This window comes from Lithobates pipiens, unplaced genomic scaffold (assembly GCF_037356315.1).
Source record: "Lithobates pipiens isolate NorthernLeopardFrog02 unplaced genomic scaffold, aLitPip1_a1.2 Scaffold_1, whole genome shotgun sequence".
In the NCBI taxonomy this organism is placed as follows: Eukaryota; Metazoa; Chordata; class Amphibia; order Anura; family Ranidae; genus Lithobates; species Lithobates pipiens.
In genome coordinates this window covers 142274546-142300913 of record NW_027507685.1, presented here as the reverse complement: position 1 = coordinate 142300913, position 26368 = coordinate 142274546, and positions in this window count along the sequence as shown.

The window sequence follows — 26368 nt, the reverse complement described above, 5'->3', positions numbered from 1 at the left end:
AATGACTTCCCAAACTGGTATTGAGTATTGAAAGAAGTAGACACACACACACACACACACACACACCTTCTTTTTTTTTTTTTTTAATAGTGCACATTCCAACCAGTGCCTCTTTTTTAGATATTTTTCTTTTTGTTTTTTTTTTTTTTTTGTAGACCTATAAAAAAAAAAAAAAAAAAAAAAAAATATATATATATATATATATATATATATATATATATATATATATATATATATATATATATATATATAACATAAAATTATAAAAAAAATACATAAAATCAAATTTTTAACTATTTACAGAAAACAAGGGGTAAAGCCAAATTTTGAAGATGCACACCAAAAATTGGTAATGTCAACATGTGCTATCTACCATCATGAGTGATCAATGGACGTGTTTGGTGGGTGCAATCCCTTCCTCTCACATACTAGAATGAGGAAGGGTTTGCAAACACAAAATGCGTCCATTGCGATCCTCTGATGGCACATAGCACATGTTGACACACCGTGTGCATCTTCAAAATTTAGCCTCTAAAAACAATGTTCTAAAAACATTAAAAACTTTTTGACAAGGAAATTAAGAACATGATCTTTCGTTTTAGGGAAAAGGGGCTTAGATTCTCCCTAAAACATCGATCATGTTCTTCATTTCCTGCCTCATAGTGTCCAGTTCTCGTTGCATTGTAATCGTATTGTTCTGCATCTGATCTTGCCATTCCAGGCCATGATCTGACCAATCAGTCTCTGGGCACTGTCAGAGGTAAATGGCTCCGCGGCTTGTCCCTCCACAACCAGATCATCACCTAAAAACATGTGTAGATAAAAAATTGGTTAAAATATACAGCCATTAATTGTTTACTTTAAGGTGGGTTGTTAGACACTCACTTTGTGGGGTGCGTAGCTCCACCACCTCTTCCTCCTCCACATCTAGCCCTGGGCTGGGCTGGGCTGCTCCATCTCGGACACTGGGCTGGGCTGCTCCATCTCGGACACTGGGCTGGGCTGCTCCATCTCGGACACTGGGCTGGGCTGCTCCATCTCGGACACTGGGCTTGGGCTAACTGCCCAATCAGGCTGGTGAGGTCGGGGGGGTCCTGGGCTGCTCCGCCTCTTGTCTGAGTCTTTGTTCCCCTATGAGAATGAAAAAAAACAAAAAAAGGTATACTTTTAAGCATAGTGATATTTGAGTTCAGAAATTGGAATATGAAACATTGGTTTGAAGTGGTGTACAATTATTAGCTGGTTATTACAAGATCCTAGTTTAATACATCATTAAAAGGACATTTTTTTAGTTAGGCTGTGTTCAGACTGCTGCGATGTGCGAACGCTGCAAATCTACTGTGGTTTCACGCATCGCATGCCTCCCGGAGGCAGTTCACACTGCCCTATGTGACCTGCTGGGAGTGTCATTGTAAAGTTTTGACACCTCCAAATTATTTCTCATATCACAGTGCAATCTTTAAACTCGGACAGGAATCGGACCACATGGTGTGAACACCCATGTGATCCGATTCTGCTGTGGACTAAAAAAAAGGGCCATGTACAAGTTTGGGCCCGATTGCGATGCAAATTCAGCCATACTATATGTATGGCTGAAATCGCATCAAACCGAGATCACATGTGATTTACAGTGCGGTGCAAATCGCATTCGATCTCGTACATTGCAGCAATGTGAACCTAGCCTTTAACCAAACTGCGATACTTTATATCTTTTGTCCAAGTTTCACAGACGGACACACTCGAATCATCCCCTGGAGTACCTGTGTGTGATTATGTCAAAAAATGTTCTATGATGTCCCAAACTACACTAAATGATTCCCAGTCCAGATGTTGAACCAGCATTTTATCTACCTATCTATCTATCTTTTTTATTTAGACTACATTACACTGAATAAATTTATGAAACAGCTGCAGCTATACATGTACACAAAGATATCCTAAACTGAGTGTGACAATTCAGTTTATCATGAACAATACAAAAAAAATTAATAACTAATTAAAATCTAATCCAACACCAGATAAATTTACACCATATACAAATTCATGCTATTTACGTCCACATATACGAACGAGCATATTCGCTTATTACATGGACTATTAACCACACGAACGATCAAATTCGCCAGATTTACAAATATATCGTATACCTATACGAACGATTATGTCCGACCGTCACGATAAGCGCAGAGTACTCACTTTTTTTCAGGGCCTTTTTGATTCTATGGTATAGGTCCGGCTCCCTGGATTTGATGTCGGACCATCGTTTCCGGAGCTGATCTTTGGCTCTTCGGACCCCAAATTTGCTTTCCAAAGTTTCGACAACTGTATTCATGATGCCATTTTTGCGGATATTGGGTTTGGGATACGTGCCATTTTCCCCATCGTAATACTCCCTTCGGAGTATATCCACCATCTCCACCATCTCTTCAAAGGCCATGTTTGTGGCCTTATACCTCTTCCTTGCTCCGGAAGCATGGGGTTCAGGGCTTTCCTCCGCGCTGCTCACTGAAATTCCGTCCGCCATTTTCAACTATCAATCTCCCACAGCGGAACGAGGGTAAAAGGGGCGGGGAAATACGGTCACACGGAATGTCAGGGGCGGGCAACGTGGGCGACGCAGGCAGAGCTTGAACGCATGCGCTGTATATAAAGCGTTACCGCGAGGCCGTACGTTTGTCCGAACGGAAGCAGCGGGTGCTACACGCGACGGTAAGATGGTTATCTTTTTATTTTTAGGCCTGCGTTAGGAATGTATATAGTGAGATTTCACCTTGTGGATGGTTGGTTGATTTTTATGTGGGTTGGTGGTTGAGTGGGGTTGGTGTTTTGTGTGGTAGTGTGGGGGTGGGTGTATGGGGGGGGGGGGTAGTGTGTGTGGGGGTGGGTGTATGGGGGGGTAGTGTGTGTGTGTGTGGGGGGGGGGGGTAGTGTGTGTTGGGGGGTAGTGTGTGTGGTAGTGTGTGTGTGTGTGTGGGTGTAGTGTGTGTCTCGTCTACATTGTCACAATATAAATAGTGTGCATTTGGTCTGACATTAGTATATTTATGTTTTTTTTTTATTTATTTTTTTCAGAAATCAAAATGCAAAAGTACACTCCAGACCCCTTTAAGGAGGAGGCCTTCCTCGCCACATTTATCGATATGTTGGAGATGCACAGGAGCCTGTGGGATTCCAAGCACCCACAATATTCAAACCGTCCTGGCCGGAGGAAGACACTGGGGACAATTTTGACGTTTGTGAAAACCCGACTCCCCCAGGCAGACCTTAACTTTGTGAGCTCCAAAATTCAGAACCTGCGTAACGTGTATAGGCGGGAGCGCAAAAAGGTCCTAGACTCCCAAACATCAGGAGCAGCAGCAGATCAGATCTATGTACCTAAGCTGTGGTATTACGACAGGCTGCGTTTTCTGGATGACACGTCAGAAGCCAGGCAGTCACTTTCCACTCTTCCGTCTACCCTTCCCTCCACCTCAGGTGAGCCATCCCAGGAAGATCCAGACCCTTCCTTGCTGGACGAAGTTGATGCGCCCAGCTGGAGCCAGGTATATTTTAGTTTCTAAAGTTAGGATTGCTCAAATATTAATGATGTAAAGTTCAATGTTTGCATTGCTTCCAAATCTAGGATTTCATCACAAATTAAATTAGATATAAGGATACAGTAGTTTCCACAAATGTGGCTCAAATCTTGGTGAACTGATGGAAAAATGATGGTGTCAAAATGATAGCCTTTTGTATTTCAAGACAAATGTATTTGCAAGTGAGAACTGTAAAATTGTTAGTGATTGATGATTTCAAAATATAGACATATTTTATTTATTGATTTCTTTATTTTTTACACAGGATGAGCTCACCCAGGAGGAGGCCGGGACCAGTGGTATGGAGGAGGAGACCAGCCACACGCAGGAGCTAGCTGGGCCCAGCAGGAGTCGGACCGAAAGTCAGGTCCCTCCCCTCCGCCTAGCCAGCATAAGGTTGCTGACCTTATCTTGCCGTCGCAGAGGGAGCAGAGGATGAGACATCTCCGGGATGCCTTGCAGAAAGGTCTGTGCAACGCGTTCCCAGAGACTGGGAGGTTACAAACTCCTGGTCCTGTACAACGTGTTGCTGAGGCATCGGTCAGAAGGAGCGCTGGAGAAGGTGGCCGTCTGACCGATGTGTTTAGACCTTTTTTTTTTTTTTTTTTAGTCCGCAGCCGCAAGGTATGATCTGTTCCAGCAACCATCGCCAGCGTCTGATTTACATGGTGCAGGAATACCTAGGGGCAAGGTCAGACTTGGACACCGTCGCCACCGCAAACCCTCTGGCTTACTGGGTCTTGAGGATGGATCACTGGCCAGAGCTTGCACAGTATGCAATTGAGCTATTGGCCTGTCCTGCATCCAGCATTCGGAACGCACCTTCAGTGCTGCTGGTGGCTTTGTTACCGATCACAGGGTGCGCCTGTCCACCGACTCGGTTGATCGACTGACCTTCATAAAGCTGAATCAGTCTTGGATCACCCACAGCTACCAAGCACCTGAAGCTGATGTAACTGAATAATTTTTTTTAAAATATCACATCCCTTCAAGACTGCCCATGCTGATGCTGAGTGACTGTCCTGTTATGTTGACTGTCTATCCTCTTCCTCCTACGCTGATATCTTGGAAGAACATTTTTGGTTCTGGGTGATGCCACCAGTTCAATATTTCTGCCCCTGTTTAACAGGGGCGTTTAATTACAATTGTTGATGCGATGCTTTGTCGCAGCGCTCATTCCTGCACTGCAACTAGAGTATATGGGAGAGGTTACAGTGTCGTGGCACCAGTGCCTAAGGCCCAATTTTTCAGCCCCTGTTTAACAGGGGCATGTAATTACAATTCTTGATATAATATTTCACAGCAGGGCCCATTCCTGTGCCCAGCGAGAGTAACTGTGAGGACTTATAGTGTTGTGGCACTAGCACCACAACCACCAAAGGCCCAATTTTTCTACCACTGTTCAACAATGGCATGTAATTACAATTCTTGATATAATCGTTCACAGCAGGGCACACCAGCACCCACCAAGAGTCACTTTGAGGGCTTACAATGTTGTGGCAACACCTTGTTCCGCCATTTCTGCAGAGCATATAGGGCAGGCCCCTACTTTCAAACATCCAACTTGCAAACCTCTCCTACTTGCAAACGGAAGGAGACAACAGCAAGTGAGATGAGAAAAGACGGACAGCAAAACAAATTATACAGGTGTGATAACCCTTCTCTGTTTTCCAAAAAGCTTAAAAATAGATTTTTTGACTGGAGTTACACTTCAAAAATGTACCAGTTCAAAATTACAAACAGATTCTACTTAACACAACAAATCTACACAGTCCCTGTCTTGTTTGCACTGCCTTTATACTGCTGTTCTGAGTATATAGGGCCTGGGGGCACTACGCCTTTCCTTTTTTAATATGGGTACGGGGTTCCCTTTAATATCCGTACAAGACCCTAAGGGGCTGGTAATGGGCAGGGGGGCTACCCATGCCATTTTTCTCAATGATTTTCATCCATATTGCCAGAACCAGATATTACAATAAAACCACAAGCAGTTTTAAATGACTTTTTTTCCGTTGGATGTCATTTTGTGCAGGGACTGTTCCAAACATGGGAAACATGTGGCACTTCACAGGCATACTATAGACATCCCCCAGGAATATTTAAAGGAATATTTCACTTTTTTTCACTCATTAAAATCAGTGCTCTCGAAAAAACAGCTGTTTTTAAAAACATTTTAGGCATTGACCCATGTCCCCTGGGGCAAGAGCCAGGTCCCCGAACCCTTTTTAGGACAACATCTTGCATATTGGCCATTAAAATTAGCGCTTTTTATTTCAAACGTTCGAGTCCCATAGACTTCAATGGGGTTCTAAAGTTAGCACAAATTTGCGGTCCGTGCGAACCAAACCGGGGGGGTCTTCGGCTCATCCCTACTGATGAGCAGTGCCTGGTTTTCTCCACACATACCGCTTAGCATTAAGGCCAAAAACTTCTATTTTGGTCTCATCAGACCAAAGAATCTTTATTTCTCACTATCTTGGAGTCCTTCGGGTGTTTTCTCATATAGTCTTCCAGGACAGCCTCTGAGATATAGGGCTCCTCCCTCCGGGACAGGAAACGCGTCAAGCCAATCAAATAAAGGGATGGTCCTCCAGGCCCTCCTCAGTTTTTGTGTTTCCTGTCGGATGGGAAGGAGCACGTTGGAATTAGTAGGGGAGCTCCTTCTTCTCAGGGGATGTCCTAGGGGGAGCACCTGGTGGACCTGGCCCATAGTGAGTGGGCGGAGTTTTTTGCATTCCGGCATCCAGAAGTGTGAGAGACGCACTTCCGCCGGATTCGCATCATCAGGGGGCGATTTGCCTTTAGTAAATGACAACCATTGTCACCGAAATCAACAATTTTACTCCAAATACTGCTTTTGCGCATTGAAAAAGGAAGCCACACATTGTTGATAATTTAACTTTTCAATCAAAGCACATTCACATGTGCGTTTAGAAAAGGGTTTTACAACAAACCAACATATTGGGTGTATCAAAAACATTATTTAAGGTCATTTTTGGGTAACTTGGTGTTTTTGTATAAACAGGCATGTATCAAAGCGTAACATGCAGAACACAGGAACTTACAAAGTTCAACTTTGAAAAGTGAAGACAATATCAGACATGAGTATGTACAAACTGGGCTGATATTGCCTTCATCACATGGGGGGGGGGTCACCCCTGGAAAATCCAAATTTGGAAGATGCACACAGTGTGTCAACATGTGCTATCTCCCATCATGGGGGATCAATGGACATGTTTTGGGGCTGCAACCCCTTCATCTCAGCCACTTTCCACAAAACACATACATTGATCCCCCATGATGGGAGATAGCGCATGTTGACAAAAGTTGTTGTTTAAAAGCAAAAAAAATAAAACCCTAGCTAGTTTGGGGTGTTTCACACTCTCCCCAAAACATCAATGATGTTCTTCATTTTATTTTTAACATCATTGATGTTTTGCTGTATATTTTCTAAATCCCGATTGCACCCCATTATCTCCCCAATCAGGATCTGGGCACTTTCACTGGTAAAATGTGATTCTTCTTCCACATCACCTACAAAACAAAGCAAAAAACACCATGTATTATAAATATGCCGACATACATTGATGAGCTTACCGGAAGCTGTGGTCTCCGACACTTACCTGTTGTGGTGACAATTTGTCCAACTTCAACTTTCTCTCCTTCCTCCTCCTCCTGCTCCTCTGCTTCTGGTGTTGGAATTTCGCCTTCTTTGGGAGGGGTGGGGTCCCTGATGTCCTCAGACTTGCCGAGTCTTCTCTCCCCTATGAGAATGTAAAAAAGGAATAATTGGCACACAGAGGGCAGAAATCGGAATATGAAACATTGCTTGGAAGTGTTGTACAATTGTGTTTTTTGGCCGAGTTCAAAGGTGAGAACATTATTGTGGACACATTGTTAAACTGGAATACTTACCTGCAGAATGATGTTTCTTACAAACGAATGAAACCATGAACTTGAAAGTGGCCATTTTAAACTGTACAACATGAAATCAAAGCACATGGAGCAGTATGCAAGCAAGAATAATCATATGAATACACGACAACTACTTACTTTTTTGAAGAACACGCTTGATCCTTCTGTACTGATCATGCTCCCTCAGTTTCAGGTCTGACCAGCGTTTTCTCAGTTGATCCTTGGATGGGCTTACCCCAAAATTCTGCAGAAGACTCTTCACAACTTTAGTCATGATCTTGGCCTTTCTGATATTTGGGTTTGGGTAAGGTCCATACTTCCCATCATAGTCGATCCTCTTCAATATGTCCACCATCTCCAACATCTCTACAAAAGACCTCTTTGAGGCCTTAAATTTTTCTCTTCCTGGATCGGGACGTTTCAGGCTCCGGGCTTTCCTCACCCTCCTCCTCGTTAATGGAACTCTGATTGCACACCTGCGTTCTCTCCGCCATGTGCTCTCCCCACTGCGCAGAAAGGGAAGGGGTGGGGAATAGCCTAGAAAGAACAACAGGGGCGGGCAGAGTTTCATGCATGCGCACTGTATATGAAACGCAACACGCGTGTGTCGTACGTATGATCTGTGAACAGAGGGAGAAGCTGACGCGACGATCGTGCAAACGAAGGTAACATTTTGAACTTGGTACATCACTAGCCTATACTGCTTCTAGATTGAGGCCTGCATTAGTGGAGTTTAGCCTGACATTAGGGTTTGTCTTGTGTTGCGTCTTGCAGAGATTATGGACGGTTTCAATGATCCCTCTGTTCATCGATAAATACAGGGAGCTACCCTGCCTGGGGCAATCGATGCACCCTCGTTATAGTAACAGACTAAAGAGGCAGGCAGCAATGGAGAAACTGGTTGAGTTTGTGAAGCCGGTGGTCCCCAGGGCAGACATACACTATTTAAAAGTGAAAATCGGTGGCCTGAGGAGTACATATCTGAAGGAGAGGAAGAAGGTGCTGAAGTCCATGCAATCTGGAGCTGCAGCAGATAAAGTTTATGTCCCCAGGCTGTGGTATTATGACAGAATCCCTCTCTACCCTTCCTTCCACGCGTCCTATGCTACATTCCACACCCGCTGAGTCTTCCGACGCCCAACTTGGGCCTTCCACTCAGGAAGAACTGGGGGAGCCCAGCTTGAGCCAGGTATAGTATTGTTGTACATATTTTGGGAGTAAAAATGAATGATGTTAACTTGATTTGTGCTCACTAATTGCTGATTTTAGAAAGTGTTTCACATATCAATAGACAGTAGTGGCCAAAACCTTTGGGACAAGAAAGAAAAATGCTGGGCTCAGAATGATAGTCTTTTCTATTGGTTAACAATTTGCAACAGTCTTGATATGAAAATTGTGTGTGTTTGATGAACCAAAAACTAAAACTGTCCCTTTTTCATACACAGGAAGACATCAGCCAGGAGGAGGGTGTGGAATGCCGCAGCCTGGAGGTGGCTGTGGAAAGTGGCAGCCAGGAGTAGTGATGGCCGAACGGTTCGCCCGGCGGTCGTTTCGCGGCGAATTTCCGACATTCGCGGTCCGCACGTTCGAACGCCTTTTTCCGTCGTTCGCCGCGGCGGACTTACGTGTTTAATGTATACAAGAACTTTAACCTTTGGTGACACGTTTATCATGTGATACAGGACAGCCAATTGAGACATGACAGCACATGGACACTTGTACATTCCCCCTAACCTATAAATACACCCGATCCGGTGGCCATTTTACATTCTTTCTTCTGTTAAGATAGGGACAGGTTCCTGTGTGGAGTAGGGAGAGATAAACCACTAGCTATTTGGTACACAAAAGTTCTTTTCAGGACTGGTATAGGTGTTAGGTGTTGATAGGTTTGCTGTGCTGCTGATTCTTGCAGCAGCCTGAGTGTCTTTTGTTAGTTTAGAGAAAGGGAAAGGACGGTGTATGCTACAGGGACAGCCAGATTAGTCTTTCATCATCATCATCATCATCATCATCATTAGCTGTTACTATCAAGGTCCACAAAAGAGCTGTTCCAGTAACCACTAATCGTTCTCTTTTTTTGCCAATTTGTATAGGGACAGGAAGGAAGCAGTGTTGTCAGGCAGTGAGGGTAATTTTAAAGACTTGCTGTTATTATTAGTTCCACAAAGGTTCTTTTCAGGACTGGTATCAGTGGTACAGTAATAGGCTTGTACATGTATAATATTCTTTCTTCCAAATATAGAAAGGATATTATACTTGACTGCTGCCCTTCTGCTGCAGTCTGCTAAACATTCACAACTCACTTGTTCCACAAAAGTTCTTATAAGGACTGGTAACTTGGTATAGGGTGCTACGGTACATAGGCTTGAGTGCGGTACAGTCTGCTGTTCTGTAAGGACCGCTATCGGTCCACAATAGATAGGGTTGACGTGCACCACTGCTGACCGCTGCCCTATACTGCAGCAGTCCTTCAGCGGTATAGGGACTGACGTACAGTCTGCTAATCACTAACACACAACCTGCTTGTTCCACAAAAGTTCTTATAAGGACTGGTAACTTGGTATAGGGTGCTACGGTACATAGGCTTGAGTGCGGTACAGTCTGCTGTTCTGTAAGGACCGCTATCGGTCCACAATAGATAGGGTTGACGTGCACCACTGCTGACCGCTGCCCTATACTGCAGCAGTCCTTCAGCGGTATAGGGACTGACGTACAGTCTGCTAAACACTAATACACAACCTGCTTGGTCCACAAAAGTTCTTATAAGGACTGGTAACTTGGTATAGGGTGCTACGGTACATAGGCTTGAGTGCGGTACAGTCTGCTGTTCTGTAAGGACCGCTATCGGTCCACAATAGATAGGGTTGACGTGCACCACTGCTGACCGCTGCCCTATACTGCAGCAGTCCTTCAGCGGTATAGGGACTGACGTACAGTCTGCTAAACACTAATACACAACCTGCTTGGTCCACAAAAGTTCTTATAAGGACTGGTAACTTGGTATAGGGTGCTACGGTACATAGGCTTGAGTGCGGTACAGTCTGCTGTTCTGTAAGGACCGCTATCGGTCCACAATAGATAGGGTTGACGTGCACCACTGCTGACCGCTCACCTATACTGCAGCAGTCCTTCAGCGGTATAGGGACTGACGTACAGTCTGCTAATCACTAACACACAACCTGCTTGTTCCACAAAAGTTCTTATAAGGACTGGTAACTTGGTATAGGGTGCTACGGTACATAGGCTTGAGTGCGGTACAGTCTGCTGTTCTGTAAGGACCGCTATCGGTCCACAATAGATAGGGTTGACGTGCACCACTGCTGACCGCTGCCCTATACTGCAGCAGTCCTTCAGCGGTATAGGGACTGACGTACAGTCTGCTAAACACTAACACACAACCTGCTTGGTCCACAAAAGTTCTTATAAGGACTGGTAACTTGGTATAGGGTGCTACGGTACATAGGCTTGAGTGCGGTACAGTCTGCTGTTCTGTAAGGACCGCTATCGGTCCACAATAGATAGGGTTGACGTGCACCACTGCTGACCGCTGCCCTATACTGCAGCAGTCCTTCAGCGGTATAGGGACTGACGTACAGTCTGCTAAACACTAATACACAACCTGCTTGGTCCACAAAAGTTCTTATAAGGACTGGTAACTTGGTATAGGGTGCTACGGTACATAGGCTTGAGTGCGGTACAGTCTGCTGTTCTGTAAGGACCGCTATCGGTCCACAATAGATAGGGTTGACGTGCACCACTGCTGACCGCTCACCTATACTGCAGCAGTCCTTCAGCGGTATAGGGACTGACGTACAGTCTGCTAATCACTAACACACAACCTGCTTGTTCCACAAAAGTTCTTATAAGGACTGGTAACTTGGTATAGGGTGCTACGGTACATAGGCTTGAGTGCGGTACAGTCTGCTGTTCTGTAAGGACCGCTATCGGTCCACAATAGATAGGGTTGACGTGCACCACTGCTGACCGCTGCCCTATACTGCAGCAGTCCTTCAGCGGTATAGGGACTGACGTACAGTCTGCTAATCACTAACACACAACCTGCTTGTTCCACAAAAGTTCTTATAAGGACTGGTAACTTGGTATAGGGTGCTACGGTACATAGGCTTGAGTGCGGTACAGTCTGCTGTTCTGTAAGGACCGCTATCGGTCCACAATAGATAGGGTTGACGTGCACCACTGCTGACCGCTGCCCTATACTGCAGCAGTCCTTCAGCGGTATAGGGACTGACGTACAGTCTGCTAAACACTAATACACAACCTGCTTGGTCCACAAAAGTTCTTATAAGGACTGGTAACTTGGTATAGGGTGCTACGGTACATAGGCTTGAGTGCGGTACAGTCTGCTGTTCTGTAAGGACCGCTATCGGTCCACAATAGATAGGGTTGACGTGCACCACTGCTGACCGCTCACCTATACTGCAGCAGTCCTTCAGCGGTATAGGGACTGACGTACAGTCTGCTAATCACTAACACACAACCTGCTTGTTCCACAAAAGTTCTTATAAGGACTGGTAACTTGGTATAGGGTGCTACGGTACATAGGCTTGAGTGCGGTACAGTCTGCTGTTCTGTAAGGACCGCTATCGGTCCACAATAGATAGGGTTGACGTGCACCACTGCTGACCGCTGCCCTATACTGCAGCAGTCCTTCAGCGGTATAGGGACTGACGTACAGTCTGCTAAACACTAACACACAACCTGCTTGGTCCACAAAAGTTCTTATAAGGACTGGTAACTTGGTATAGGGTGCTACGGTACATAGGCTTGAGTGCGGTACAGTCTGCTGTTCTGTAAGGACCGCTATCGGTCCACAATAGATAGGGTTGACGTGCACCACTGCTGACCGCTGCCCTATACTGCAGCAGTCCTTCAGCGGTATAGGGACTGACGTACAGTCTGCTAAACACTAACACACAACCTGCTTGTTCCACAAAAGTTCTTATAAGGACTGGTAACTTGGTATAGGGTGCTACGGTACATAGGCTTGAGTGCGGTACAGTCTGCTGTTCTGTAAGGACCGCTATAGGTCCACAATAGATAGGGTTGACGTGCACCACTGCTGACCGCTCACCTATACTGCAGCAGTCCTTCAGCGGTATAGGGACTAAGAGTTTTGTCACAGGGTCATTTAAAAAATGACATGCAGAGGAAGAGGCAGGCCCTTCCGCAGGGGTGGTAGGGGTAGGGCAGGAGCAACAGGCTTGAGCCAAAGTGGGAAGTTGCAGAAGGTGCGTTCAATTACTTTAAAGGATGCACCAGACTTGGTTGAGTGGCTCGCTCAGCCTTACTCTTCTGCACCCTCCTCATCCTCTCGATCTGCACCCTCTTCTTCACTCTCTGCTATGTGCACCCCCAAAGACACTACCACCAACAACACGACCACCACCACCACCACCACATACCTTCCGCTTGAGTCACTGGAATTATTTTCCGATCCATATCAAGAGGACATTTCTGATGCGCAGCCACTCTTGGTATTGGATCAGGAAGAGGAGGTAGCAACAAGCGCTACTCAGCAGTCTGACGCCAGTACCCAGATCAGCCCAAGGAGGAGGTTGGTCCCCGGTGTTGCTGCCTACTCTACTTATAGCGGTGGGGAAGGTGACGTTGATGATGACGTGTCTAGTGATGTCACGTGGGTGCCCACAAGAGAGGAAGAGGAGGGGAGTTCAGAGGGAGATATGGACCAGCAGATAGGGAGGAGAAGCAGCAATGACTTACATTGCACAGCAGGGACAAAGCAGACTGCAAATGTATCAGGAGCGAGTCATCGACCATGTACGGTCACATCTGGCGCTCCCAGGACACCGGCACATGGCTCCGCAGTGTGGGCTTTTTTTAACGTGTCCGCTGCTGACAATAGCGTTGCCATCTGCAATCTTTGCAGTCAACGCGTTAGTCGCGGTAAGCCCAATACTCACCTAGGGACGACCGCCTTAAGAAGGCACATGAGCAGCCATCACCGAGCCCAGTGGGAGCAACGGAACACACAAAGCCACACTGCAGGCTCTCACCGTCCAGCCTCGTCTTCTACTTCTCCTTCTCCTCTCTCCTCACAATTGTCCTCCACTCCACCTTCCATCACGCCAAGCTCACATTTTTCTGCAAAAAGGCAGGCTTCCGTGGGCCTAATGTTTGAGCGTAAAAAAATGATGACGCCGGATAACCCTCTTGCCCAACGGTTGGCGGCTGGCTTGTCAGAACTCATAGCCCGCCAACTACTGCCATATAAACTGGTGGACTCGGAGGCCTTTCGCAAATTTGTGGCCATTGGAACACCACAATGGAAGGTCCCAGGAAGGAAGTATTTCTCAGAGAAGGGCATCCCAGAGCTATATGGCCATGTTCAGCGGCAAGTGAATGTATCTCTGGCACACAGTGTCGGTGCCAAGATACATCTGACCACAGACACGTGGTCTAGCAAACACGGGCAGGGAAGGTATATCAGTTTTACTGCCCACTGGGTGAACCTTCTGACGGCCGTCAAGCATGTAACCCGTGGCACCCGTGTAGATTTGGTTTTACCGCCACGGATTGCATGCAGGCCTGACTCTTCTTCTCCTCCTCCTACTCCATCCTCCTCCCTCTCCTCCTCAGCTGCCTCCTCCTTTTCCGCTGCTAGCGTCTCTTCCACTGCACCGCCCAAGCTCCCCAGAACCTATTCCACATGCCAGGTGAGACGTTGCCATGCCGTGCTGCGTCTGTTGTGCCTGGAAGCAAAGAGCCACACTGGCCCGGCACTCCTTTCAGCTTTGCGTTCACAGGCAGATGAGTGGCTAACACCGCTCAATTTGACAGTTGGTAAAGTGGTGTGTGACAACGGTGCCAATCTGCTTAGCGCATTGAAACAGGGCAAAATCACGCACGTGCCGTGCATGGCACACGTCTTAAACTTGGTCGTGCAGCGATTCCTTGTCAAATACCCTGGGGTCCAGGACATCTTGCGGCAGGCAAGGAAAATCTCGGCCCATTTCAGAAGATCTTACACGGCCATGGCTCGCCTTGCTGACATTCAGCGGCGACACCATCTGCCGGTCAGACGTCTTATTTGCGATTGCCCGACGCGATGGAACTCAACCTTCTATATGCTTGATAGGCTGCTCCAGCAGAAACGTGCAGTTAACGTCTACCTGTATGAACTCTGCGAAAGAAACGGTTCTGGGGAGCTGGGTTTTTTTTCACCGCGCCAGTGGCTGCTCATGCGCGACACATGCAGACTTCTGCGGCCATTTGAGGAGATCACCAAACTGGTCAGTCGCAGCCATGGCGCCATCAGTGACATGGTACCTTATGCCTTCTTTCTGGAGCGTGCATTGCGTCGTGTCATTGATCAGGCTGTGGAGGAGCAGGAGCGGGAAGATGAGGAAGTCGCAATGCTGGATGAATTCCCAGGGGGGGCTACTCTATCTGAGACAAGTCAACAACAGGAGTCTGATGAGGAGTCAGAGGAGGATGGTGCCGGGGCGGATGAGCAGGAGCAAGAAGAGCATGCTTTAAACCTTTCTGGGATCCCTGTTGTGCGAGGATGGGGAGAGGAGAATGAAGAGGACGACATTATCCTGGATGATGAGCAGGAGCCAGGCCACCACACCGCTTCCACTTTAGTGCAAATGGGGGCCTTCATGCTCCAGTGTTTTAATAGGGACCCCCGTATAAAAAGCATGAGGGTCAAGGACCAGTACTGGGTGGCAACGTACTTAGACCCCCGGTACAAACACAAAATGGCGGAAATGTTACCGCCGTCGCAGAGGGCTGTCAGAATGCAGCACTTCCAGGCCTTGCTTCGAGAAATGCTGCATTCTGCTTTTGCGTGCGCTGGCAGAGGAGCAATTCCCACTCCCAGAGAAGGATTTGCGGGTACCAATCCAACAGCGCCTGCAAGAAGAGGCCGGTTTGAAGATGTGTTGGTGACTTCGGATATGAGGTCATTCTTTCAGCCGACCCATCGACAGGTGTCATCCGGATCCAGCATCAGGGAACGCCTAGACCGTCAGGTGTCCGACTACATTGGGTTAACGGCCGATGTGGACGCTCTGAGGAGTGATGAACCCCTAGACTACTGGGTGGGCAGGCTTGACCTCTGGCCAGAGCTTGCCCAATTTGCAATCGAACTGTTGGCTTGCCCCTCATCCAGTGTCCTGTCCGAAAGGACGTTCAGCGCAGCAGGGGGGATTGTGACCGATAAGCGTACTCGCCTAGCTCACCACAGTGTTAACTACCTCACATTTCTAAAAATGAATGAGGCATGGATCTCGGAGGAATTCAACACATGTGATCAGTAGACCATGTATATGTCTATAAACAATTTTTGGAATCAAGCACACAGACCTTCTTAATTCATTTGGCTCACTTCCCTGACCCAAAAAAGCACACCGTACTATATGCCCCTACCCTCCTCTTTGAAGAGGTTGAGCGGTGTCATATTTCTACTGGGGCTGCTTATTATGAGGGGTTCCCACCATCCCTGTGCTGTGCTGACTTCCTCCTGGGTGTTCTTATTATGAGGGGCTCCCACCATCCCTGTGCTGTGCTGACTTCCTCCTGGGGGTTCTTATTATGAGGGGATCACACCATCCCTGTGCTGTGCTGACTTCCTCCTGGGGCTGCTTACGGTGCTGCTGTCAGCGCTGTATGTCACGGAGCTGCTGTCAGCGCTGTATGTCACGGAGCTGCTGTCAGCGCTGTATGTCACGGAGCTGCTGTCAGCGCTGTATGTCACGGAGCTGCTGTCAGCGCTGTATGTCACGGAGCTGCTGTCAGCGCTGTATGTCACGGAGCTGCTGTCAGCGCTGTATGTCACGGAGCTGCTGTCAGCGCTGTATGTCACGGAGCTGCTGTCAGCGCTGTATGTCACGGAGCTGCTGTCAGCGCTGTATGTCACGGAGCTGCTGTCAGCGCTGTATGTCACGGAGCTGCTGTCAGCGCTGTATGTCACGGTGCTGCTGTCAGCGCTGTATGTCACGGAGCTGCTGTCAGCGCTGTATGTCACGGAGCTGCTGTCAGTGCTGTATGTCACGGAGCTGCTGTCAGCGCTGTATGTCACGGAGCTGCTGTCAGCGCTGTATGTCACGGAGCTGCTGTCAGCGCTGTATGTCACGGTGCTGCTGTCAGCGCTGTATGTCACGGAGCTGCTGTCAGCGCTGTATGTCACGGAGCTGCTGTCAGCGCTGTATGTCACGGAGCTGCTGTCAGCGCTGTATGTCACGGAGCTGCTGTCAGCGCTGTATGTCACGGAGCTGCTGTCAGCGCTGTATGTCACGGTGCTGATGTCAGTGCTCTGTATTACGGTGCTGCTGTCAGTGCTCTGTATCTCCTGCACCCTCTTGTTTGCCTACCCTGGTCCCTGACCTTCCCTCTCCTCCATTGCCTTCATTAGCTCCATAGTCCTGAATTGTCAGAACAATTTCCCAAATAAAAAAAAAATGCTTGTAGTTATCGATCCCAAATTCACCTCATACATGTATTATGCTATTGTCCAGGTGGTGGGACTACGTGCTACCCCCTAATAATTACCCCGTGGCCGCAAATTCGACCTAAAGGTTTGCGAAATTCGCCTCCCATTGAAGTCAATGGAGCCCGCGGCGAACGGTCGTTTTCGCGAACGTTTGTGTCCGTTCGCGTTTCGCGTTCGCGAAACGTCCCGTCGGAAGTTCGTCCATCACTAGCCAGGAGGAGGCAGGGGTAAGCGGCAGCCAGGCGGTGGGCGAGCGGAGGAGCCTGACAGAATGCCAGGTCCCTCCCCTCTGCCTTTCACGAAAAAGGGGGGAATGTGGAGGAGTCGGCTCTGAGGCTAATCGGGGAGGCTTCTGCGGCCCTCCAAGCCACTCCCACCTATCAAGTGGCCTTTGCCGCCTTGGCTGCATGCAAACTGGAGAAGAAGGAAGAGGGGCAACAGCTCTTGAGTGAGGAGATAATTATACACACCCTCAACAAGGGTCTGTTGGGCCAAATCACACAAACACACTTGTGTGATTTGGCCCATGCCCCTCCTCCTCCTGCCACACCTCCAGCACCACAGCCACAGCCTGGAAGGAAGCGTGGAAGGAAGACCAGAGTGTGATGACCTGGGTTCAGTCTGGTCTGACAAACATGCAGCCTCTTGTAGTACCACAGCCTGGGAACATAGATGTCAGCTGCTGCTGTTCCAGGTTTCTTGGACTTCAGGACCAGACTTCTCTCCCTCAGACATGTACTCCTCAGGCCACCAATTTTTGTGGTTAAATAGTTGATGTGTGCCCTGGGGGCCAAAGGCTTCCCTAATCTCTCCAGTTTCTCCATCGCTGCCTCCCTCTTTATCTGTTAATGACACCTAAATAACGTTTTTTTTTGTTTGAAGAAATACTTGCGTATGTATTTCACTTCAAAAAGTCCAGTTTATTTGTGAGCAGGCAGGTACATTTCAAAAATACAAAGTGAAATGAATAACAAGGGGCACCAACACTAAACAACCTCCTGTAGATTAAAAAAGAAAATACAAAAAAGATAATAATGTTTGTTGTGGTAAGTTGACACACAAAACACGCCCCAAAAAATGCAAAGATGAGCAAACTGTCAAAAAAGGAGATGTTTCTGAAAAAAAACAAACACAAAATTCCCCCCCCCCAAAAAAAAAAAAATGTGTAGATGTGACAATTTAAAATATTGTATTGCTGAAATGAGTAAAAAAGACTGAAGAAATACGTTCGGGAGAAGTGTGTGTGTGTGTGTGTGTGTGTGACTATGAGCATCAAAAGAAGTAGGGATGCACCGAATGGGTTTTTTGGTGCCGAAACCGATACCGAAAATGAAAAATACACTAGGCCGAAAACCGAAACCGATACCGAAACAGCACCGATACCGAAAATGACTGTTTTTAAAAAATATTTTTATACAGGAGGTGGTCAGAGACTGGGGACATGGTACAGGAGGTGGTCAGAGACTGGGGACATGGTACAGGAGGTGGTCAGAGACTGGGGACACGGTACAGGAGATGGTCAGAGACTGGGGACACGGTACAGGAGATGGTCAGAGACTGGGGACACGGTACAGGAGATGGTCAGAGACTGGGGACACGGTACAGGAGATGGTCAGACTGGGGACACGGTACAGGAGATGGTCAGAGACTGGGGACACGGTACAGGAGATGGTCAGAGACTGGGGACACGGTACAGGAGATGGTCAGAGACTGGGGACACGGTACAGGAGATGGTCAGAGACTGGGGACACGGTACAGGAGATGGTCAGAGACTGGGGACACGGTACAGGAGATGGTCAGAGACTGGGGACACGGTACAGGAGATGGTCAGAGACTGGGGACACGGTACAGGAGATGGTCAGACTGGGGACACGGTACAGGAGATGGTCAGAGACAGAGGACGTGGTACAGGAGGCATCCCCCATTGCAGCCAGTGTGCCCCATTGCAGCCAATTGCAGCCAGTGTGTCCCATTGCAGCCTGTGTGCCATTTTGCAGCCAGCCTGTGCACCGTCCAATCCTGCGGATGATCTGTCTAAGTGCCCGGACAAGGGGGAGGGGCTGCGTGTGACGGCGCACGGCCGGGAACACACAGCAATTGAAATGAAAGCTGTGATGTTCCCGGCGCTGTTATCAAAAAGGCGGCGGAGGTGGCTCTCCTGCGCTATGATGGGTGCCTCCCACCCAGGCCACGCCCCATTTTCGGCTCCATTATCGGCCGTTTTTCTCTTTCGGCAAATTGCCGAAAAGGGCATTTTCGGCCGATATGTTTCGGCAGCCGAAATTTCGGTGCATCACTAAAAAGAAGTTCATTCTTGCAGCATTGTAAAGAACAAGAGAATGTGCTTCATGAAAGAATTTTTAACATTGCAGCGTGACGAATGTGCTATATCGATTACGAGCAGTAGTTTTACCTGCGCGAGCGCTTCCGTGTCCAAATTTGATTGTGAGCATGCGTGGCACCTTGTCCATCGGAGTAGGCTACACATGATCGGAGTATGTCCGATCGGAGCATTTTGTTGGAAAATTTTACCGGCAAGTTGGAAAAGTTGGTCCGGATACTCCGACGGAAACAGTCCGATGCAGACCACATACAGTCGGAATATCCGACAATACGGTCCGATCGGAAACATTCCGTCGGAATCTCCGACCGTGTGTACAAGGGCCAAGGGGGATTTTCAATGTAGAAGCGGATTTCCTTAGTCGACAAACCATTCACCAGGAAGAATGGGAGTTAAATCCCGACAGTGTGTTGGTGGTCAATCTGAGGTTTTCTCTTGTGTCAGCAGCTGGGCACCAAAAGATTATTCTCCCTGTCAAGAGAGGTGGGGTCCAGGGGGGTGGACACATTAGCAGAAGACTGGGATTTCAGCCTGGCTTATGCTTCCCCCCCCCCTTAAATCTGATCCCAAGAATTATACAGAAACTAAGTTGGTCTAGGGGCAGTTTGATCCTGACTGCTCCCTGGTGGCACAAGAGGACCTGGTTTCCCACTCTGGGAAATTGGTCAGCGACCTCCCCGCAGCACCTTCCAGAGCATCGGGATCTTCTGCTCCATGGTCCACTTTGCCACCCTAACATGGGATTGTTCAAATTGACAGCTTGACTCTTGAGAAGGAGCACCTGTGCAGCAAGGGTTGCTCTGAGAAGGTAAGAGACCCTTTTGCTGAGTAGAAAGATTGTTACTAGATGCATTTATGCTAGGGTCTGGGTGTCTTCTCTTGGTGTGAAACGAGGGGACTTTTCAGCAGGACATTCCTACAATCCTAGACTTGCTACAGGAGGGAGTGGATCGAGGCTTGCCAACCAAGACCCTTAGGGTCCAGATGGCAGCACTGTCTAGCTTTTTGGACAGAATACTGGCTCTGGATCCATTGGTCAAAAGTTTTTTGACGGCTAGATAGGTTGACCCCGGTCCAAATAAGTTTTCACCGTGGGACTTATCTCTTGTCTTAGGCCCTAACCAGGGAACCTTTTAAGCCGTTGGCTCATAGTTCCGTTAAATTGCTTTCTTTTAAGACCACCTTCCTTCTGGCTGTTACAACGCCCAGGAGAGTGGGTGATTTACATCCTCCATCTATGAAGGAGACATTTTTTGTTGGAGGACAGAGTCCTCCTCAGGCAGGATCCCCTGTACCTTCCTAAAGTGGCCTCATGGTTCCATAGGTCACAGGAAATTATCCTCCTGTCCTGTGTCAACCCACAGAATGAGAAGGAAAGAGCCTTTAATGCACTAGAAGTTAGGAGGTGTCTGCTGCTTTGCTTAGAGTAAAGGAGTTCAGAAGATTGCATCATCTGTTGGTCAGTTTTTGTGGCACAAAAAGGGGTGAGCAGGCTTCAAAAACGATTGCTAGATGGATTAGACAAGCCATTTCCATAGCTTAACAAGCAGGTAGAACAGACCTAGCTAATCTCAAAGCACGTTCTACACGGTCTCTGGCAACCTCTTGGGCAGAAAGGGCTGGAGCATTGGTAGATCAGATCTGCAGAGCAGCCAAGTGGTCAAGTCAGAAAACATTCCTGAGACATTAGAGTGGAACTTCTGACAATTCAGGATCTGTCTTTTGGCAGAAAGGTCCTGCAGGCTGTTGTCCCGCCCTAAGGTAGGCCTGAGCTACTTGCTCTTCTCTCAGGGTGCCATCCTGGAAGACGACTTGAGAAAATGACCAGTTACACTTACCGGTAATGGTGTTTTCTGGGAAGTCTTCCAGGACAGCAAGCCTACTTCCCACCCATTTTATATTTAGTTAAATACCGTATTTATTGGCGTATAACACACACCCCAAGTTTAGGAGGCAAGTTTAAGGAAAAAAAAACATTTTGTGTTTAAATAGTTGAACGTTGGCGGTGTTCTCTCTTGTGCACTGGTGTGGGTCATTACTTTTTCACAACTGAGGAGCACAGGGAGGGGTGGAGTTTTAACTTCTATCTTGTATTTCCTGTCAGGTGAGACCAGTCCATTGGGGATGGCTGGCAGGCCCCCTCCCCCCTTTGCCATTGGGGATGGCTGGCAGGGGATTGTTGCATTACTAGTTAAGTGATAAGGTTTATGTAATACAGTACAATGTGTAATACCCCTTATAACAAGCAATCACATGACTGCTGTAAAACCACATGAGTCGGTTGCTGATTGGCTGCTATGGTTATTGCACTTCCCTATATGTCCTGTTTTGCATACTGAACAGTCAACCGTACTTAAACCATTTTTCAGCCTGCTCAGTTTTCCTAGAACTTTTTATCTTGACTAAGACTGGTTTTAGATATAAAAACCTACGTTCTCAGGAAAGGAGACAGTGGCCTCCTCTTGTGGATCTCTCCTGCAGAAAATGCCAGTTGCCTGGCTCTCTGGCTGTTGAGCTCCTGCGTAGACATCATTTATTGTCAATTGTTCACCCATTTGGAAGATGTGCTTTGCAGGAAATGTTGATTGTTGAATTTCTCAATACATTGTAACTCGTGTGAATGTACCCTAGGTTCACACCTATGTGTCTAGTGTGTTTTGCTGTTTGCAGAAACTCACTACAGTCGTCCATTTAACATTTTCTCCAAGTGGGGGATTTCAATACGTGGAAGCACTTCTGACTCTGCACTTCAGCGAATGCACAAAGCGAAGGTACACAAGAAAATACTTTGAAAAACACCGCAAAGACACCAGGTGACCTCGTTTTACCCTTTAGCGCTTTCTCATTTATAACATGCATGCTCTACCACTCCTTCTGACAGCTCTGTCCTCTATACTAAAATTATCTCAACTCCACCCCTCTTCTCCCCCCCACTGTGTGTGTGTGTGTGTGTGTGTGTGTATGTGTGTGTATATATATATATATATATAATCGCCCTCACTTCTGTCCTCTCCTTATTACTGCACCCAACTCCTGCTAATTCTAAATCCACACACTAAAAATCTCCAAGACCCTGGGGCACGTCCCTTCATATAAATCCCACTCCCATATTACCTCCCTCACCCTCCTGCTTCTCCTAACCTCTGGAGATATATCCCCAAACCCTGGGCCTCCATCATTAAATTGTACCCATCACCCTGCACCCTCTGGCAACAGCCGCAATCAACACAATTTAGTTCCCATTTCTATTCTTTCCAAGACCAGACTCCCTTTCTCTTGTGCTCTTTGGAACTCCCGCTCTGTCTGCAACAAACTCACCTCTCTACATGACATCTTTATCGCCAACTCATTTAACCTACTCGCCATCACCGAAAACCTGGCTCCACGAATCAGACACTGTATCTTCTGCGGCCCTATCCCATGGTGGTCTTCTTCGGACTCGCTCCCCCAGATCCAATGGACGTAAGGGAGGAGGTGTCGGAATCCTTCTAGCCCCATATAGCACCCTTCAGGTAATTCAGCCACCTCACTCTCTGTCACTCTCCTCTTTCGAAGCACACTGCATTCGTCTCTTCACTCCAATTTCTCTAAGAATAGCAGTGATCTACAGGCCCCCTGGACCAGTATAATTTCTTGCTGACTTCTCTGCCTGGCTACCCTACTTTCTTTCTTCTGATATCCCCACAATCATTCTCAGTGACTTCAACATCCCTATTAATACTAACACTTCTGCCCCTTCCAAACTTCTCAGCCTAACCTCCTCCTTTGATCTGAAACAGTGAATACATGATCCTACTCACTCCGAAGGCAATATTCTTGACCTCGTTTTTCTTTCACCTTTGCACTCCATGCAACCTCTCCAACTATCCATTCCCTCTCTCTGATCACCACCTTATTAGTTTCACTCTCTCCCTCTCCTTCACCTCCTTTCCCTCCAACCACATTAAAGTTACCCGCAGAAACCTACGTCACCTCAACCCTTCTCTTCTCTACTCTGCTATCGACAACCTCTACGACAAAATCTCACCCCTATCCTGCACCAACCTAGCCACTTCTGTCTACAACGCTTCACTTCTAGCCTCTCTGGACTCACTGGCCCCCCTCACTACACACAGAATCAAGCCCCGACCCCTTCAACCTTGGCAAACAGATGTCACTAGAAGTCTGAAAAAACATAGTCGTGCTCATGAGCGCCTGTGGCGCAAGATCAAGTCTCGGAGAGATTTCAACCAATATAAATCTGCCCTCCAAAAATACAATTCTAGCCTCCTCTCTGCCAAGCCGAACTATTTTATCACTCTCATCGGCAACCTATCATCCCGTCCCCGTCAACTCTTCTCTACTTCGTCCTCCACCCGCCAACTCACTCACTGCCCAGAAGATTGCCAATCACTTCAAACAGAAGATTGATACAATTTGCACGGAGATCTCTACTGTTCTGATACCCTCCACGCTTTACACATCATTACAATCATTACTTCCCACTTTCAACCCCACCACTATAGACGAAGTTGCTAAACTACTTGGTAATGTCCACCTTACCACCTGCCCTCTGGATCCTGTTCCCTCACAAATGCTATGTTCACCCTCCTGGCTCTATGCTACACTCTCTAACTCGCATCTTAAATCTCTCCCTCTCTTCTGGCATCTTCCCCAACTCTCTAAAACATGCACTTGTCAAACCCATACTTAAAAAACCCTCACTGGAAACATCCAATCCTAACAACCTACTCCCCATCTCCTTGCTCCCCTTCTTATCCAAACTACTCAAACGTCTGGTCTACAACCGACTGAGTGTCCACCTCACTGATAATAGCCTTCTTGATCCCCTTCAGTCTGGATTTCGTCCTCCAACACTCCACAGAAACTGGTCTCCTAAAACTAACAAACGATCTACTAACAGCCAAAACCAATCGACATTATTCTGTACTCCTCCTCCTGGACCTCTCTGCTGCCTTTGATACGGTTGACCACCCCCTCCTAAAAAAAAAACTGCACACCTTTGGTCACCATGACTGTACTCTACGATGGTTCTCTTCCTACTTATCCAACCGGACCTTTAGCGTTTCTTACAACTCTACTTCCTCCTCTACTCTTCCTTTCTCTGTTGGGGTCCCCCAAGGTTTGGTTGTTGGACCACTCCTATTTTCAATTTATACCTCCTCCCTGGGTCAACTGATAGCCTCCCATGGCTTCCAATACCACCTCTATGCTGACGACACCCAAATCTATTTCTCTACCCCTCAGCTCACTCCCTCTGTCTCCTTACGTATCACTAATTTACTATCAGATATATCAGTCTGGATGTCAAATCACTTCCTCAAACTCAATCTATCCAAAACCGAACTTATAATTTTTCCTCCCCCATATGCCCCTTCCCCTGATCTCACTGTCAAAATCAATGGCACAACCATAAGCCCATCCCCTCATGCCAAGGTTCTAGGTGTAGTCCTGGACTCTGAACTCTCCTTCAAGCAACACATCCAATCACTGTCCAAATCCTGCCGCCTCAACCTCTGCAACATCTCCAAAATACGCCCCTTTCTAACCAATGACACAACAAAGCTCTTAATTCACTCGCTGGTTATCTCCCGCCTCGACTACTGCAACTCCCTCCTCATTGGCTTACCTCTACATAGTCTATCACCTCTTCAATCCATCATGAATGCCGCTGCCAGACTCATCCACCTTACCAATCGCTCTGTGTCTGCTACTCCTCTGTCAATCCCTCCACTGGCTTCCGCTCAGTCAAAGAATTAAATTCAAAATACTAACAACTACATACAAAGCCATTCAAAACTCTGCCCCCAGCTACATCACTAGCTTAGTCTCTAAATACCAACCTACTCGTTCTCTTCATTCCTCTCAAGACCTCCTGCTCTCTAGCTCCCTCATCACCTCCTCCCATATTTGCCTCCAGGACTTTTCCAAAGCCTCTCCAATCCTATGGAATGCCCTATCCCAATCTGTCCGCCTATCTCCTACTTTATTAGCTTTTAGACGATCCCTGAAAACACTTCTCTTCAGAGAAGCCTACCCTACCCACATCTAACTGTATTTTAATTTTCACCATCAGCTCACCCCCCCCCCCCCCCCCACAGTTATTACCTTTTTGTTTCAACTTGACCCTCCCTTCTAGATTGTAAGCTCTAACGAGCAGGGCCCTCTGATCCCTCCTGTATTGATTTGTATTGTAAGTGTACTGTCTGCCCTCATATTGTAAAGCGCTGCGCAAACTGTTGGCGCTATATAAATCCTGAATACTAATAATAATAATAATGGCACATGTTTACATCTAAAGTATGCGTTTGCAGCTGACGTGTTTTTGGAAAGGGTTGGGTCCTTTTTTCTTTATTGTACATCACGGACATAGAGCACCATAATGACTATCTGGGTTATACGCTACCTTAAGGTGATTGGACACTGGCAACCAATAGAAAGTTCACCCAATATAACCCCTCCCATACAGGAAGTACCTCATTTTGTTTGCCAGAGTCTTGAAGGTGATCATGGCTAAAGCTCTTCAAAACTTAATGTCCCAGTTAAGGGCATTATGATTGAATCCATTCAGATGGCATGAAGGCTAAAATAACCGTACCCTAGCCTCTTGGGAAGGAGAGAAGATTCCTTGACGTTTTGCCTGTAATGCAGCCTTACTGCGCTGGACCCTGTGTAATGGAAACCTGTGCAGTGTTTATTCTGACAAAGGTGCTTTCCTGCAGGGTGCTGTACAGGTCCGGGGGAGTGGACCCCAGATTGAGGTGGACCCAGTCTCTGAAGGTCTTTTATGACAAAGCTCGCTGTGATGGGTGAACTTTGAACTCCTGTTATGTTCAGAGTCCCGCAGAAGGAATGGCAAGTCTGCATTTATTTGCAGTTTCTTTTTTTTTTTTTTTAAGAGAAAAATCTGACTGTTCTCCCGGTGACCACTGGGAGCAATGTAATCTTTTAATCTTGCTATGTACTCTTACTCATGTGGCCTGTGTTTTATCTTCCAGCCACTAGAGCGTGTTGGCTCGCTCAGTATGGCCTATTTGTATATAAGGCAGTGTGAGGGGTTAG